Below are 16133 nucleotides of genomic sequence, written 5' to 3'. Positions count from 1 at the left end.
TTTCGAACAGATCGGTTTCTGGTATATTTCCTGCAAAAAGCGCTTAAACAAATCTAGACAAAATCTATCCACGTATAGTTTTTCGACCGCTGGTTCAGTTCCCGAAAAAAGCATCCTATTCTGTGACCAAGGTAACGTACAAAATTTCAAGCGAACCGATTGTTAGATTCGGAGTCCAGGGTTATATATAAACAAGTAAAGGTGTCTATTAAGTTCGGGTGTAACTGAACATTATATACTCAGCGTGAACTTCAATTGTACATCTCATTTCTGATAAATTACTTTTCTACATAACACGTGGCACCATCCGTTCAAAAAAAAAAAATGTCTCTCCATTTCCTCTTACAATAAAACTTGATAAGTGAAAAATCATTGATTCAAAAATATTTTTTGTTAAGTTATAGCTTATTATTCTAGTCTATAACCCTTTTAAACTTATTTTATATCTAAGTTCCCGTGGTCTTTAACCGATCCCGTCCATTTTTACTAGAAATATATCCTGCTATAAGGAAAATATGTGTACCCAATTTGATTACGATCCGTTAATTTTTCTTGGAGTTATGGCTCCCGAAACAGAAAATTCCTCTGTTATAAAAGGGGCGGTGCCACGGCCAATTTTTAAAATTTGAAGTTTTTCCTGTTTATGGTTATAAATCCACTTGGGAAATGAAATACCATTGATATAAAGCAAAGATATAGCTTATTGTATTCGTCCACGACCCTTTTAAAAATCTTTTATATAAAAGTGGGCGTGGTCCTTAACCGATTCCGTTTATTTTTCTTAAAAGCATTCCTTATAGTAAAGGAAACCTCTCTGCCGAATTTTGTTACGATAGGTTTAACGATTTTTGATTTATGATTAATAATATTTGTAAAATTGAATTTGTCACAAGTGGGCGGTGCCACGCCCATTTAAAAAAAAATTTTTTCAAATTTTATCAGTCCACACGTCAAACTTCAACATACTAGGTGTATTATTTACTAAATAATCAGGTTTTTTTTACTTTCCAAAATGTTATATATATAAAAAGTGGGCGTGGTTATCATCCGATTTTGCTCATTTTCAATACCAATTATTCTGGGTCCAGATAAGGTCATGTACCAAATTTGGTGAAGATATCTCATTATTTACTCAAGTTGTGTTAGCGGACAGACGGACGGACGGACGGACATGGCTCAATCAAATTTTTTTTCGATATTGATGGTTTTGATATATGGAAGTCTATATCTATCTCGATTCCTTTATACCTGTACAACCAACCGTTAACCAATCAAAGTTAATATACCCTGTGTGCAAAGCACGCTGAGTATAAAAAAATAAAAGATGGAACCTAGTATGTCGGCAGCCCCAAACTTGAAAACGTCTCGACCAAAATAGATGCTTTGTTCTTTTACAACAGGTTGTACTGTAGGCGTACAATGGGGACTGAGGGTGAGCCTAGAATGTGTTTGCGCGATATGGGTACCAAACAGAGGGTGCCAGAAAGAGGTTTTATTACGATGAGGTTTTCATAAACATATTTAAAACTCTTTTGGAAATATCGAGGAAAGTAGAAAACAGCGCAATTATAAAAAGTACGACTATATAAATGAATCCAAAAAGAGTCCTGAAGTGTACCCAAAAGGATGTCCTCATTGTCCCAAAATTATTCCGAAACAGTCTTGAAATGGCTCTGAAGTTTTCCCGAAATGTTACCTAAAATAATCCCGGAGTGCTCATGAAATTGTCCCGAATTGGTCCCGAGGTTCTGCCGGAATGATCTTGAAATAATTCGGCAGCGAACCTGAAACTGTTCCAAATTGCTTCCAATATATTCCCGATATAACAGTGAAGTCATCCCGAAAGGTTCACGAAACGGTGCTGAAGTGGCTCAAGAATATACGATACAGTTCCATCCTATTTAATGTTTTATCGAAGTTCATCAATCCATTTCGCATGGAAAAAAGTTGATAGGTACGCGCAGAAGGGAGAGAAAGTTCGTTTGATTGTGTGACATACTGGCTCCAAAGCAATTCAAAATTTTAGTTTCAAAGCATTACGTGATTATTTTTTGTGTTATTCTATCGAAAACGATTTAGTTGTTGTTGTAAGTCAGCTAGAGCCAAAGTGATGTGGCTGGGAGCCATAGGGAGCCAAAAGAGGAAACATTGCTATAAAACATTGGAAGATATCAACATCAACTTCAGACTATTCTAGAGTATCCAATTAAACACATCCTTAATGATTGCCCCAGGACGGTGCATCGCGGCTTGAGTATGACGTTCAGTTTTTGAAAATCTATCAATCAATATTTCGGCATAAGCTTGGTAAACCAATTGTCATCAGGCACTCATTAACAATAAAATCCATTTTCTTCGAAACAACAAAACATACATCAATATTTTTTTTTTGTAAATGATAATTTTATTAGCCAACAGTACCGCAACGGCAAGAGCCTTCGTAATTAGGAGCTTTTTTTGCATGACCATAACAAATTAGCGAATTGCTTTGAAAAATATAAATGCAAAAAAAAACCAAAATGGTGCAAAACCAAATTAGATAATACAAAATCAAGTTCATTCTAATCAACTCAATACACAGTCTGTCAGTGTCCCAAACGCGAGCCGGTAGCGCAACTGACACCACAACAGTTCATACCGCCTGCGCCATTTAGCACTCCATACTTTTCATAGTTGCATACAAACTTACAAAATAAGCAATCAACACTGTGACCGTCAAGTCAGCGAAAAAGGTGACGACTTGAACTTCAACCGCTACAATAAATGCCAATTGTTGCATATGTTTTTCACTTGGGATGTATTTTTTCCTATTTTGTCTGGCAACTGCAATTGCGGCCATTGATGGCAACCGTAATTGCAGCTATTTGTGGCAAACCGTCAGTCAATCGCACGCTATATCGAACAAGCAAAGCTCCCAATCACATGCCGTTTGTAATATCATGCTTCCCGCTGAGGTGATAAATAATTTGATTTAATCTTTACGCGTATTGTTGTTGCCACATGCTGTAAATTAGCTGCTACTTACTGCCGCATTCTAATTGCATATTCGTGGCAATTCGTTTAAACAGCAACAAAAACAAAGCATAGGAACTATCCGCACCTCATTAAAATACTAAAAAAAACTTTTGTTGGCTGTCACGTTTGAATTGATGTAAATTAGCATAAAATAACTTTTTTTTAATATGCAAAAACATTAAGAAAATAATGGGAAGATAGACGTACTTTAGCACCTATTATTGATTAATTGTTGGGAGACTAATATACTTTAGCAATGTTGACCTCAACTAACTTCTTATTTTGCTAATATGAGTCATGCGCGTGCACAAAATATGGTGTTGAGGAATATCGGAATTAGTAAAGCAAGAGTTGAACTGGCCGGTCCGTGAGAACGTCTCATAGACCGAATGAGTCCATAGTGTTAGTAGAAGTTTGCTCAAAGACCTACCTGAATGCCCATATCAAAAACCAGGACATATGTGATAAAATAGCTCCATCCTCTAGCTACTTCCAGATCCCATACCTGTGTCACTCCTAATAGCTGGATGCTTACCTGGCGAGTGCAGGACACGAGCAGAGTACGTTCTTGATCGTTTCCTCGTGCTAACCGCACTTTCTACATCTGCTTTTACTGACTAATGTACAAATTGACGCGTCCGCAGTTTAACTTATTTCATCCAGTGTTTCTATTACTTTGGTCACAGCTACTACTTCCGCCTGGGGTTTTCGGGTAATCTTTAGGAAGTTTACTCAAATATAAAAACAGTTCTTTAGTAATCTAAACAATTGTGTATTCCCCTCACATTCCTCCTATTTCACTTCATCACTTCCCTCCATTTTACCATTTCTTCGTCTTTTCAAAATCCTTTCTCTTCGTATTGGCTGCCTTTTTCTCTCTCGCTTTCTACCTCCTGCCGCTTCCCACCTCTATTCCCTTTTTTCCAACAATCGTCCTCCCTTTCCCTTTGCCCCACTCTCTCCTTTTCGATTTCTTCTCGACTCCTTAATCTTTTTTCTTGTTTTTTAGTGTTGCTCTTCTTATTGCTCACTGTCTTCCTCTTACTTCCTTTCGTTTTCTTAAACCCAACCTCTTTTTGCCTACCATCCTTACCCTTATTTTGTTGTCATCGTTCTCTTACTCCGGATACAAAGAATTATCTCCCTCACTATTTAGGTTGGCATAGGTTAGGTGTTAGCTACCAGGACAGCTCACTTGGACGGGATGAATGTCCCATGTGATACCACACAAAATAACGGCGACGTAGCTATAGCTACAGAGAAAATCCTTGCTTTGCAATGATATACATAGTTCCAAATAAGACCGATCCCAACCTTGGATAAATCCCCCGGAGGTCGACCTAAATACTTTCGTCTAGTTCTGGAAAAAGCTGGGCAATCAAGTATTAAGTGAATCGATGATTCAACCTCATCATCCGCCAAACAGCTTCAGCAGGATAAGGTTTCCAGGATATTGAGATGTTGGACGGTGCCCTGTCAAAATCCCCATAACCATTGATAGATGAGCCTTAGCGAACCCAATCGTTTCGCCAGACTTCCTGCCTTCCACTTCCGATCTGAAGTAATGATGAAAAGTATGAAATTCACAATGTAAGTACGCACGCAAGTATATCGGTTACCTGGTGGCCAGTATTGTTCATACCTTTCAAACTTAAAACCGTCCGTTAGTTGCCATAATTTCGTTCAGATCTTTCAGATTCACCCAGCTTCTCCCTTTAACGCCTTTCCGCTTTATGTAACTAGGCGCTTTTCTTATCTTCTCTCTTGAGCCCTTTCGCAAGTTAGACCCTTAAGCAGAGTTCATCCTTACTTGGCCGAAAACCTTCTTATGGTGTGACATCATTGAGTTTGAATTTTCTAACTGAACATTCCTTCCTATCCTCACTGTCGTTAAAATCACATGCTCGTGTTTGTGGTTAAGGGCATGGCGATGAATGGTACCTCGTTTAATAGAATTGGAATTTTTGAACAAGTCGTAAACCAGTTTAAGAAAAATTTCGAATAATTGAACACCCTACCGCGAGCTCAATATAAATCCCTTGCAATGATTCTCTCACATCAATTATTCATACATATATGGATCCAATACGGTCAATAAACTCGTAAATGTCAGTATAAGCCTAATAGATATATAAATCATAACGTTTTATATACATACCAACATACTTGTCTCAATTACAGCTATTAAGAAACAATTTGAACGCAATCAATTTAAATCGGTTTTAAGCAGTTTGTGGAACAAAATTGTTAATTATGATTTTTTGATGTCGATAACAACTCATAAACTCACCAAAAACCTAATGCATATAACACAAAATAAACATACAGACATACATACAAAGGTACCACTCCAATGGCTTTTTAATGTGAAGGGCAAGAGAGGAATGCTATTCAAATTGAATAACGAGCAGTTTATTTCGAAACGTGACTTAAATTAAATTGCATAAGATAATCTTTCTCTGATGTCATAAGATAAAATTTCAAAAATTCTCTTAACTTGCTTTTACCCTGCAAGTATTTGATACTAGCAAGGTACCCGACGTTGTTCGGGATGCGTATTTATATTAAAGTGGCCCTTATTTTTTTTTAAATATCGATATCTTGGGTCTTTAACTGAACAAATTTTAAAACATTTCTACTAACCTAAATCACAGAACCATGTGCAGGCTCCGTTTATATAAAACAATATTTATTTTCCCACATTATCCCTCCTCCCCTTTTATTGCTTGGTCCATCCCACTTACTTTACTCTGTGCCTTTTTCTGGCGATCCCATTCTTCTTATCTCGCGCTCAACCTCTTTTCGGTATTTTCTTCACTCTTCCGCCACATTTCTATTACCATATCTTATTTTCAGTTCTTTTGTCTAAGCTTACCGCTAAAGCATGCAATAAAATCAGTAAATATTGCTTCAATCGGTTAAAAGTTATAAGCCGTAACTTACATACATACATATATGGATATACATACACATTCGAAATATAAAACAGAAAATACTTACAGATCCTGTTGATATACCAGAGAATAAAAGAAAGTTTTTTTATATATGGGTACAAACGTGTTTATTTCGCTTGTATAGATAGAATATAGAAAAAAAAAGATAGAAGATAGATAGATAGATAGATAGATTGTAGGTAAATTTATAGATTTTGGAGCAAATACATTTTGACCGATAACTCGGTTATCGATTAATTTATCTAAATATCACAAAATTCAAATGAAACCTTGTGATCTTCCTCTATTGTTCGATGCCCATATTGTACGCATATTTAGAGGTTTTAGGTAACCTCATTTTAACCGATTATCGTAATATGGCAGCGTGAAATAATTTTTTTTGGTACGCCACTGTATCTATTTATGAATTTGATTTTTAATTTATATGAAATTGAAAAAAAACTTTGCAAAGGCATTCTTTGATATTTGTTTGGAAACTAGTGCATTTTCCTTCGTTTTTCAAAAAAAAAAATCTATAAAAGTAGCTTAATTATAGCTTAAACAACTATATCGTTTTTGTTTCTCACGCGATTTTAATGAAATAAGTTCTGGATTCCCTTCTGGATTACAGGCTATCCATCTGTGAAAGTCTCATAAAAATCCATTCGTTAGTTTCCGAGATTATCGATATCATACAGACAAACAGACAAACAGAAAAAAGTGGTGCCGATGGATTCTACGACATTCCAAACGTCAAGTACACTCATTTTTTTTTAGAAATCTTGGATGTACAGACACGATTTTCTAGAGATTTATTATATTATAGATTTGGATGTTTTGATTTGGATTCCTCAAAAATAGCGTACATAAAAGCAGAGTTCTTCGCTTTATGTTTTAATTGACGTTAGTCATTTTCTACTGGTCACTGGTATGGCGTTTTCATAACTTAACAGGTGCCTTCCAAACCCATATTGAAGAACTTAATCGAGTTTCTTTAGTAAGTAGTTCAACGATTATGTTTGAACAGGTGTTCGCACATTTAAAAACTAAAACCTAAAGTACACCAAAAGCTAAAGTTTAATAATATAATAACATAATTTGGAAACAAAATACGGAATTTTCTTTTTCCAGAAGCGTTGTGGTTGTGAATCATAAACTTCAAGGAAAAAGGCTTAAGAATACATCCCAAAAGAAACTTAATAAATAAAATAAATGTAAGGCGCGATAACCTCCGAAGAGATCTAAGGCCGAGCTTCCAATTTGCGTCGTGCTCCTCTTGATTTTCCCTACAAATTGGCCGGACGGGACCTACATGTTTTATGCCTACTCCGAACGGCATCTGCAAGGCAGATGAGTTTTCACTGAGAGCGTTTCATGGCAGAAATACACCCGGAGCGCTTGCCAAACACTGCCGAGGGGCGACCCCGCTTAGAAAAATTGTCTTCTAATTGAAAAACAAAATATTGATGTTGCTTTGCCTGGGGTGTGAACCCAGGGCATACAGTGTGGTAGGCGAAGCACGCTACCATCACACCACGGTGGCCGCCGTGAAAAGAAAAGAAACTTCTTAGGCATTTTTTGCCATGCATGCGGAATGTGCAGAATAGCATGAAATGCTGTGGTCGGGGTAGCTTTTAGGGCTCCCGTTATCCAATCATTAATATTGTGGGAAGACAATTGCAGCAAAGACCCAATGAAAAACGGTGTGCGATAGGAGCTACGTGCATACAGTATGGCGTATGCTTTCTTCGCCCTCTCTTCCACATGGAGTATACACCACAATTTACTTTCGAGTATAATTCCCCAGATATATTGTGCTGTAATTTTCTTGTCGAGCAATCCCTCTCAACTAAGACCTAGTGCAATTCGGGATCTTATCTTTCGTAGTAAATAATACTAGATTTTTTTTTCCGCTCTGTCGCACCGCTTAAACAATTACTTGATGACCAGTGTCTGCTGCATTCGTGATAGTAATCCACACCCTGCGGTGTTTCACTGTTAACAGATTCTGTGGCCACGCATAGTCTTCATTGTGACGTAGTCTTTCTGCAGCGTAACATAGAACCGATCCAGCACACATAGGGTATATTCTCGGTGTACCGGGGTTCGGAGCAGAAAGTGTTTCTCCTGAAGTTTGAATATAATCAAAATAAAGTGCATGCACAACTTTTTATTAATGTTGCACTTACCAAATATGTGACTATTTTTTTTAATTTTTATTTTTGTTGAATCTTCTACTATTACCGCTCTCTTATACCCAGTTGTCAGCGCATTTGATAAAAAGTTGTTTCACCCCCCAAGCTCCTTTACGGTGGCAACCTCTATAGACTTTCCTGCTACACATTTCTGTAATTTTTACATTCCATTGTTCTAGGTTCCCTTCTCTACCCTCTTTAGAGGGACGCTGAAGCTGATATATGCATGATCTGAGAAAGATGGCCTGTGTAAGATCCTCCATTCATACCTTCAAGCACATTTCTTGACGTTGGCCCTATACACTGTGATGCGCATTCGCAACCACACCCATGACAAGCCGTCCCCTACATGTATCCTGATCCACCAGCCGTTTGAGCTCTTTTGGTGCATCTTTCACGTTACAGGCCATGTACATAGTAAAGTTCAAATCATTTGAGCAACGCCATTACGTCAAAATGTACTAAATATATGAAGCCCTCAAAGTTTAGACTAATTAAATTAGTTAAGCGTGGGTTTGTTAGTTATAAACTTTGATATGTCATTTGATCTTGTTTACTTGTTTAAGCACTCCCTCCTTAAACGTGCTGTTTCCGCCACTATGCAAATCTGATACGCAGTTTAAAAAAAGCCTGAACGTTTTATGAATAACAAGCAGATTCCGAAACCCTAACTTTAGTTTACTTATATAATTGGGGGAAACTTTCAAGTAGATTTTATCTGTTACTCCACTTTTTCCTCTATTTCATTCTCACCCTCTACCACTCTACACGAATCCTACAGATTTGTGAAAACAGCATATATTTTCCTCAAAACATAAAAAACGGGAGTGATTTTTCACCATAGACATTTTTTCCTCAATTTGGTGTACGAATTTTTGGATAATAAATAATTCTCATATATATATAAAACAGGTTTCCATCATAAGAAATGTTCTTGCTTTGAGGAAGAAATTCCTTTGGAGAAAAGTCGCTCCCATTTTGGAATAAATTTTTTTGAGTCTAGATCAAAATCTGTATACGAAATAGTTTCAAACAAATGGCATCATATATAAGATTTTGTAGAATGAATCGCTCCATGTCCCGCTTCTCCGAAAAAGTATTAAAAATTATCATCGACATACAAAATTCTAATCAAATCGCATCCACAAGCCATACTCGTGTATGTGAGAATATCAAGGTTCGTAGATATAATGCATAGGTCGAAAACCTTTCATATGAACCTAATGAATTAAAAACTCAAATAAATAATTCAATAAAAAAAAATCTTAACAGTTTTTTGAGTTTTCGTGCAAGATTTGATTCAGTACGCGCATCACTAATGCTTTGTTTTCACTATGTCAAAATCACTGACATCAAATACTGACATAACTGTCACCATGGCGATTTGGTGTCAATTGTGTTTTCATTACATATTAAAAACTGGCATGAAGTCGATATAGCAGTGTGTGCCAAAGACTGTCATCAGTCGATTGACATCCAGTTTTCACCACTGACGTCAAACGTTAAGTAAATATTTTTGACAGCGATGGGGTCATTTCGGGACTATTTCGGGATCATTTGGGGTACCTACCGGCATCATTTCTGGTTGCTTTTCGGGTTCCGTCCGGGATCCCATCGGGGTCATTTAGGAACTTTTTCGGGATCATTTGGGGTACCTTCCGGCATCATTTCTAGATGGTTTTGGGTATCCGTCCGGGATCCCGTCGGGGTCATATATGGACTTTTTCTCGACTAATACGGGATCATTTCTGGAAGGTTTTAGGTATCCGTCCGGGATCTCATCAGGGTCATTTCGGGACTTTGTCGGGATCATTTGGGGTACCTTCCGGCATCATTTCTAGATGGTTTTGGGTATCCGTCCGGGATCCCGTGGGGGTAATTTCGGGACTTTTTCGAGACTAATACGGGATAATTTGGGGACCCTTTCGGCATCATTTCTGGAGGGTTTTAGGGATCCGTCCGGGATCCCATCAGGGTCATTACGGGACTTTCTCGGGATCATTTGTGGTACCTTCCGGCATCATTTCTAGATGGTTTTGGGTATCCGTCCGGGATCCCGTCGTGGTCATTTCGGGACTTTTTTGCGACTCATACGGGATCATTTGGGGACCCTTTCGGCATCATTTCTGGAGGGTTTTAGGGATCCGTCCCGGATCCCATCAGGGCCATTTCGGGACTTTTTCGGGATCTTTTGTGGTACCTCCTGGCATCATTTCTAAATGGTTTTGGGTATCCGTCCGGGATCCCGTCGGGGTCATTTCGGGACATTTTCGAGACTAATACGGGATCATTTGGGGACCCTTTCGGCATCATTTCTGGAGGGTTTTAGGGATATTTTCTGGATGGTTTTTGAGATCCGTCCCTGAGCCCGTCAGGGTCATTTCGGAACTTTTCCGGGACTATTTCGGGATCATTTTGGTACCCTTCAGCGATCATTTCTGTGTGGTTCTCTGGATAAGTCTAGAATCGTGTCGTTGTCATTTCGGGTTTTTTGGGGACTATTCCGGGTACTTTTGGAGACCCTTCCGGGGCGTTTCTGGATGGTTTTCGGAATCTGTACGGGATCGTTTGGGGACCCTTCCGGCATCATTTCTGTGTGGTTCTCTGGATAAGTTTAGAATCGTGTCGTTGTCATTTCGGGTTGTTTTGGGACTATTCCGGGAACTTTTGGAGACCATTCCGGGGAATTTCTGGATGGTTTTCGGGATCCGTCCGAGATATCGTCGGGGTCAATTCGTGGCTATTTCTGGATAAATTCGGGATCATTTGTTGGATCCTATCAGAATATCAGCTCATATAGATCTTTTTTTTTACTCAATTACAAAAATAAAGTGCATTAGACAGAAAAAAATGTTTAAACAGATAACTTGACAAGCAGGCTAACGTGAATAGCCCATACATTTCATTTTCTCCTTGCGGACGGGGCCGCGGGTAAATGCTAGTATATTTATAAAGAAAAAAGGAACTCACGCGGAAAGAGCAACGCAGGCTGTTCCACTTGGCAGATACCTCAAATCGTGACATCTTTAAAATATCCGCCACATCTTGTCATAGAGCCTCCCTCCAATTCCGGCCCCTGTATTGAGACGAAAGAAAATTCAAGGTCCCCTCCCTGACCTCTTCCTCCTCAAATAGCCTCTCCGTTTGCTCGGCTGTCCATTTTTCAGTCAGTTTTCTCACCCGCTTCCTTTTTTCAGTGGTACTACCGACTGGGTGAACGAAAATTGCAGAATTTGAAGCTGACTTATCCATTACGTCCTCCAACTACTCCAACCCCAAACGGCAACCCTACTCAAAAATGTCCCTATTGTAATGCGGAGTGAAATACCTTTCGTTTGATACCCATGTCGGCATATCTCATGCAATTTTTTTAAATGTCGAATAGGTGGCAACCCTACTCAAAAATGTCCCTATTGTAATGCGGAGTGAAATACCTTTCGTTTGATACCCATATCGGCATATCTCATGCAATTTTTTTTTTAATTTCGAATAGGTGGCAACCCTACTCAAAAATGTTCCTATTGTAATGCGGAGTGAAATACCTTTCGTTTGATACCCATATCGGCATATCGCATGCAGTTTTTTTTAATTTCGAATAGGTGGCAACCCTACTCAAAGATGTCCCTATTGTAATGCGGAGTGAAATACCTTTCATTTGATACCCATATCGGTATATGTCATGCAATTTTTTTTTAATTTCGAATAGGTAGCAACCTTGTGAGACATTCTGAGTGGCAACACCGAAGTACATTATCTCTGTGCCAAATTTCATTTAAATCGGTTGAGCCGTTCCCGAGATCGTTCGGCTATACAAACAAACAAGAATTGCTCGTTTAATGAGAGATTTGCCAGCATGTTGGCAAATCTTTTTTGTGTGTAAAACGTTTCCAACAGCGCTGGCAAACTGAAATTTGGTCGTTTTCACTTGGACGCCATTTTGTCTGACAGTGAGCTGTCAAACCTGACTGCAAACGCAACTGACACTATTTGGCAGCCCGTTTTCATTATTTTGGCAACATTTGACGACATATATGCCATAATGAAAACGAGGCTTAAGGCGTTTGTTTGACGTTTTAGCGCGTCTGCTTTAATTTCGATTGACCTTGTTTCTTTATGATTTTAATGTATGCTAGACAATTGGCAAAATTTAAATTAAAACATAAATTATATTTGCATTCAAAACGTTGCTGGTAAAATTTTTTTATTTTTTTCATTGGTTTCTTTCGTAGCCCCATTCTCGATATTGAAGCATTTTAGGAAGCTCTTAATTAAGCGACTTTTGATTATATAATCATCCATAATGCGGCGCTTGTTCTACATATTTATTTAAACAGCTATTTGCACATTCAGTTTTATTTTAAATAAACATCAACTAACTACTTGTATCAATAACCATAATAAAAAATCATTAAAAAATGGAGAGTGAGGGCTTCCTGCGAAGAATGGTAGTATTAGTCACATGTTATCACTAATTAAATAAAAGCAAGTAAGGAAGGTTAAGTTCGGGTGTAACCGAACATTACATACTCAGTTGAAAGCTATGGTGAAAACATAAGGGAAAATAACAATGTAGGAAAATGAACCGAAGGTAACATTGGAATGTGTTTGTATGACATGTGTATCAAATGAAAGGTATTAAAGAGTATTTCATGAGGGAGTGGGCCATAAAACGCAGTTTCTAACGTTAGAGAAATGTTGTAATTTTACATTAGAATTCTAATGTAGTGTTCTAATGCATTTCGAATCGAAAACTAGGTTAAAATTCGACTGTAAAACGATTCGAATAACACTAGAAATACTGAGCTCAACGTACGGTTTTAATTTATTATAATAGAAAAAGCCTTTGAAATATGTTCCTTCTTAATACATAAGCTTATAACCAAATAAAAGTATTTGATATAATGAAACAATGAAAATTTCGCTGATTTTAAATAATTGAATTTAATTGCGCATCACTTCAAAATTCTCATTAGAAACCCATTAGAAATTGACGTTAGGATTCGAATAGAATTCTAACCATTTCCTCGATATCGAGAACGAAGTCCCCTTTTCGTTGAGAATGCTATAATTCGCGACAGTTTCGCAAATCGTCTTCTAACCTTCTACCTTAGAGAAATACATTAGAATTCGATTCGTCTTCTAATCGTTTTCTAACCTAAATGTTTGTTGGGTAGGGATATCGCCATAAAGGTGGGCCAGGGGTGACTCTAGAATGTGTGTACGATATGAGTATCAAATTAAAGGTATTAATGAGGGTTTTAATAGGGAGTGGTGGTAGTTGTATATGTGAAGGCGTTTTCCAGATATCGACCAAAATGTGGGCCAGGGTGACCCAGAACTTCATCTGTTGGATACCGCTAATTTATTTATATATGTAACACCACGAACAGTATTCCTGCCAAGATTTCAAGGGTTTTTTATTTCGCCCTGCAGAACTTTTTCATTTTCTTCTACTTAATATGGTAGGTCACACCAATTTTACAAAATTTTTTTCTAAGGTTATATTTTGCGTCAATAAACCAATCCAATTACCATGTTTCATCAATTTTTTCATATTTGGTATAGAATTATGGCATTTTTTTCATTTTTCGTAATTTTCGATATCGAAAAAGTGGGCGTGGTCATAGTCCGATTTCGGTAATTTTTTATACCAAGATAAAGTGAGTTGAGGTAAGTATGTGAACTATGTTTAGTAAAGATATATCGATTTTTGCTCAGGTTATCATGTTAACGGCCAAGCGGAAGGACAGGCGGTCGACTGTGTATAAAAACTGGGCGTGGCTTCAACCGATTTCGCAGAAAACAGTTATCGTCACAGAATCTATGCCCCTACCAAATTTCACAAGGATTGGTAAATTTTTGTTCGACTTATGGCATTAAAAGTATTATAGACGAATTAAATGAAAAATGGCGGAGCCACGCCCATTTTGAAATTTTCTTTTGTTTTTGTATTTTGTTACACCATATCATTACTGGAGTTGAATGTTGACATAATTTACTTATATACTATAAAGATATTACATTTTTTGTTAAAATTTGACTTAAAAAAAAAAAAATTTGGGCGTGGTCGTTCTCCGATTTTGCTAATTTTTATTAAGCATACATATAGTAATAAGAGTAACGTTCTTGCCAAATTCCATCATGATGTCTTCAACGACTGCCAAATTACAGCTTGCAAAACTTTTAAATTACCTTCTTTTAAAAGTGGGCGGTGCCACGCCCATTGTCCAAAATTTTACTCATTTTCTATTCTGAGTCATAAGTTCAACTCACCTACCAAGTTTCATCGCTTTATCCGTCTTTGGTAATGAATTATCGCACTTTTTCGGTTTTTCAAAATATTCGATATCGAAAAAGTGGGCGTGGTTATGGTCCGATATCATTAATTTTAAATACCGATCTGAGATGAGCGCCCAGGAACCTACATACCAAATTTCATCAAGATACCTCAAAATTTACTCAAGTTATCGTGTTAACGGACGGACGGGCGGACATGGCTCAATCAAATTTTTTTTCGATCCTGATGATTTTGATATATGGAAGTCTATATCTATCTCGATTCCTTTATACCTGTACAACCAACCGTTATCCAATCAAAGTTAATATACTCTGTGAGCTCTGCTCAACTGAGTATAAAAACTGATTACAAAATTATTAATATATCACTTGAAGCTCCTTCATATCTTCTACATTTTCGCTGTTTCATCTATTGTACATACCTTCCTTCTATTGAAAAAAAAAAACTAAAACAATATTTACGCTCTTTAGTAAATTTATGTCAACCTCTCAGCATGGAGTTGATGTAAACGTAGGGGCTCGATAAGATTACGTTTTATTTAACTAGAGTATTTTTCTTTAGATATCTAAGCTCCTTTATCTCATGCCATCGTTCTCATTAATGCGTACCTATCGACATTGATATTTTATACTCAACTGCGCTTCACAGAGTAAATTGATTACCTTCCCCTAAATGTAGAATGTATTCGCACTCATTCTATTTGGCCCCATGTTTCTTTCTTCTAAGTAGGCGTCTTCTTCTTAGCGTCACTTCTTTCTCCGGTCTCGCTGGAAGCGTGTGGTGTCCGCAGCCGCGGTAGATAGTTAGTGTAAAATTTGCTCCCACTGCTCCCTTGCATCGTCAGGTCGAAGATTTCTCTCATAGCGCAGATGTTAGAAAAAAAATACTTGACGCGATATAGGCAGAGGAGATTAAGGCCGAGCTTATCTTTCAGTTAGCGTCGTGGTCCGTTTAACTTTTCCTACAATCCTATAAATTGACGGGATAGGACCTACATGTTTCACGCCGACTTCAAACAGTAGACGCAAGGCGGCTGAATTTTTACTTTGAACCTTTTTTTGACCGAAATACGTCCAAAGTGTTTGCCAAGCCCCTGCCGAGGGGCGACCACGCTTGAAAAAATCGAAAAATCGTGTGCAGCTTCTCGACGGAAAATTTTATTTGGGTAGCTGCGTGTACTCTTCACTGCACAGAGACGGATATATGTACTACGTAGAGTGCGCACATTCAGGAAACTGATGCTATGCTTGGTTTGAAGCCAAGAAGCCTTAATCCAGTGGGAGATGTTGTATTGTGAAGGCAAAATTTTCGGCTGTAGAACCTGGCGTTAAAGTCGCCAAACATGAAGTTTATGTCATGCTGCAGGCAGTCGTGCCACGGATGTAGTCATCATAGGAGTCCCTATAGTTATCAACGACGGCATCTGTTGTTGCGTGTGCAAATAAACGTTATATTAAAAATGTCCCCTTTATGATAAACGCTTATTATCAGTCCATCGGTTCCTCTTACTAAAAGAGTCTGGACGTTTCAGGTTTATGACTTAGACGTGATCCTTTAAGTCATAGTCCGCTTAAGGTTTTACGTGCTCATCATCAGAGGATTTGCTACGAAGTTTTTGCATTGGTAGGATCTGGATTTTAATCGCCTCTTAATACAGGCATTCCTACCGCGCCTATATTCTAAACCCGCTTG

The 16133-nt window shown here is 37.9% G+C and overlaps 1 protein-coding gene across 6 annotated transcripts in view; it reads left to right on the top strand.

Annotated features, from left to right (window-relative positions):
- LOC137244794 (aquaporin-like) overlaps positions 1–16133 on the top strand; it is a 198099-nt gene that overhangs the window by 94578 nt on the left and 87388 nt on the right. The gene's annotated exons all lie outside the window — the stretch shown is intronic.

This window comes from Eurosta solidaginis, chromosome 3, assembly GCF_040869045.1.
Source record: "Eurosta solidaginis isolate ZX-2024a chromosome 3, ASM4086904v1, whole genome shotgun sequence".
In the NCBI taxonomy this organism is placed as follows: domain Eukaryota; kingdom Metazoa; phylum Arthropoda; class Insecta; order Diptera; family Tephritidae; genus Eurosta; species Eurosta solidaginis.
Note: the sequence above shows the minus strand (reverse complement) of the source record. Positions and strands in the feature narration are given on the sequence as shown.